This window comes from Triticum dicoccoides, chromosome 4A (genome assembly GCF_002162155.2).
Source record: "Triticum dicoccoides isolate Atlit2015 ecotype Zavitan chromosome 4A, WEW_v2.0, whole genome shotgun sequence".
Lineage (NCBI taxonomy): Eukaryota > Viridiplantae > Streptophyta > Magnoliopsida > Poales > Poaceae > Triticum > Triticum dicoccoides.
In genome coordinates, this window is record NC_041386.1 from 596841124 (window position 1) to 596844010 (window position 2887).

A 2887-nucleotide genomic window follows, 5' to 3' on the forward strand; every position below is an offset into this window, starting at 1 on the left:
ATATCCCCAGCATTCTTAGCCTTTAACATTTTGAATTCTAGCTCTTTTTTGAATTCACCGACCTTTGTATCTACGAACCGTCTCCAAACCCTACGAGGCAAAGAAAATTAAATGAACAAGAGAGTTATTAATTAGTTACTTGATATTAGGAAATGAACGAAATAGGCCGATCGATATAGAGCGCAAATGAATGAAAATAATTACTTCTGCAGCATTCTTCTCATGCCGCCCCAAAGCTTTGGATCCATATTCACAGAGTCGTGGACGAGACATTCTGAGGTGTTAACTTTAATTACTAGCAGAATCCAGTGGAACCTGCGGACACGATACATGCACAGTACGTCATGCATAACTCATCGATTAGCCGGCCACATACCATGCATGGAGTAAACAAAAGAGAATGTGCTCAAGACAGAAACACTCACTCAAAATGGTAAGGAAATAGAATATCACTTTTGAGTTCCTGTTTTGTAAGAAACTGCCACAGGTCTGCCTCCACGTCGGCGGGGTGACGCTCCAACACATGTCCATTAACGATGTGTGGGTCAATGAACCCAACATCATGGATGTTCCTTACTCTGCATTCCTTAATCTTCATTCTGCATGTATAATAGCGGACACAACAATATAGTTAGGACATATATATAGTGCAGGCAATATGAACGAGATGGGGTAGAAATTAATAAATCACTTACAGAACGTAGCAACTGATGATAGATTTATCGAGCTCGCGCAGATTGAAAAGCTAGAACAATTCACTCAGTTCAATTTGTACATAATAATGTTTGAAGTGATGCTCATGTCTAACTTCCGCATAAATATATTCTTTGGCGTTTTTATTTTTTATGTAACCCTTGTACCATTTCAGCAGACCTTTCATTTGTGGAGGTAGATCCTTTTCCTGCGCAGGCTCGACGAGAGGCCTATTCTTGACATATGTAATTACTACCTCCTTCACTGGCGCCTCATCAAGGCCTAACAGTTCACGAAGAGTAATACCTAAGTTGGCCGCTTGTTCTCTGGCACTCGTTACAGTCAATCCCTGTGCTGCCGCAGCTTGTATGATCTCGGGGGCATCCGGACAGAAGGCTTCCACTATAAGCGGGGCAATCGATTGTTTACTTTGTTCCCCGAGCTGGGCAACTTGTTTCCCGCTTTTTTTACTTTCGGCCTTCTCCCGCTCTTTGTTCTCCTTGAACATGAGTGCCTGCCTGCGAAGTTCACGTGCATAGTCGTTAGGCAGATTCTTCGCGGCTTGGGACGGTGTGCTCAAAAATGACTTAGCCCACTTCTTTTGCTCATCAGAAAATACTGGCTTGGGCTCGGGCTCTCTTTTCTTCTTGCAGTCCGCCTTCCATTTCTCCAAATCAGCAGCCGCGGCCGCGTCGACTTCCTCGGCACTACGTTCCCAAGGCCTTGTGGGGAGAGGCTTCAGTGATGGCTCCGGTACCTTTGTGGTCTTAGGTACATAAGGGTCCGGGTTAATAATCCAGGACTGCTTCTGCTTCTTTGCCGGAGGTGGATTGGGGGGCGGCGTCTGATCACCCGCCGGACGAGGACTGGGGGGTGGCGGCTGATCACCCGCCGGACGTTGTGGACTGGGGGGCGGCGTCGGCTGACGTGACGGAGGTGTAGGTGAACCGCCACCACCACCACCACCACCACCACCGCCACCGCCACCACCACCACCGTAGGGGGGTGGACTTGTTGTCCTTGGCGCCTCGCATGGAAACTTGATAAACTTCTTTTGCCATAGAATGAAATGGCGCTTGACATCTCCAAGTCTTTTCTCCCCTTCAGGTGTAGCAATGTCAATCTCCAGGTCCTCAAACCCTTGGAATATGTCCTCCACCGTGACACGAGCATAGCCATCTTGAATGGGGTTGTTGTGGTGGAGTGCTCCAGGTAAACATGGTAAAGCACTGCCGATGGCTACCTTCATGGACATGTTCCCGATAGGATAATACAGATGACATTCTTTCATCTCCTTTATATCGTCCACGGGGTAGCGAGGAGGCTCCGGTGAAGTAATTTCGACCACCAGAGGCTCCGGTGCAGTAATTTCGACCACCAGAGGCTCCGGTACAGTAATTTCGATCGTCGGTGCATCTGCACCAGCCGGTGGGGCCTCCGTGGAAGCCACGCTGCTTCTCCGCTGCTGGCTTCCGAGATCCGCTGGATGATCTTCATGCTGCACCCGAGCTGCATCTCTTTCGGCTACTAGTACACTCATGGTTTTCTTCATCACATCCATTTTCGATGCCAACCGCGCCACAACATCTGCTTCCCGATCCATCTTTCTCTTACGGCTTCTGTAACCGTATGGGTCATCGTTCTGGGGGAACCCTATTTTCCACGGAATGTGCCCCATGCCTCGTACACGTCCTCCATGTTCAGGATTCCCGAGGGCTTTTGCCAGCGCGTCGTTCTCTCTGTTGAACTTGATCTTCCCCTGTTGAGCATCCCTCATTGCGTTAATAAGGGCTTGGGTGGGTTTAATTAATTTGCCCCGGTAAACACACTCCCCTGTCTCCGGGTTCAGCGTTCCCCCATGCCCGTACCACCAGCTTTTGGCCCTTGGGTCCCATCCCTCCGTACCTGGACGGATTCCTCGCGCCCTCAGCTCGTTCTCCATCTTCTCCAACCTAGGCACCCAAATGCGATACCCTCCTGGCCCCATAACATGATTGTACTCCTTCTTAGCCGCATTTTCCTTATTTTTTTCGATATTTGAATGAACTGCTCCGATTTCTTTTGCTTCACAAATTCTGGCCAATCATGTTTCAGTTTCTCATATTGTCCTTTGAAATCCGGAGTCTTGTTCTGCTTGACAAAGTCATGGGCTAGATTTTGCTTGAATTTCCGGAATGCGTCGGCCATCTTATGA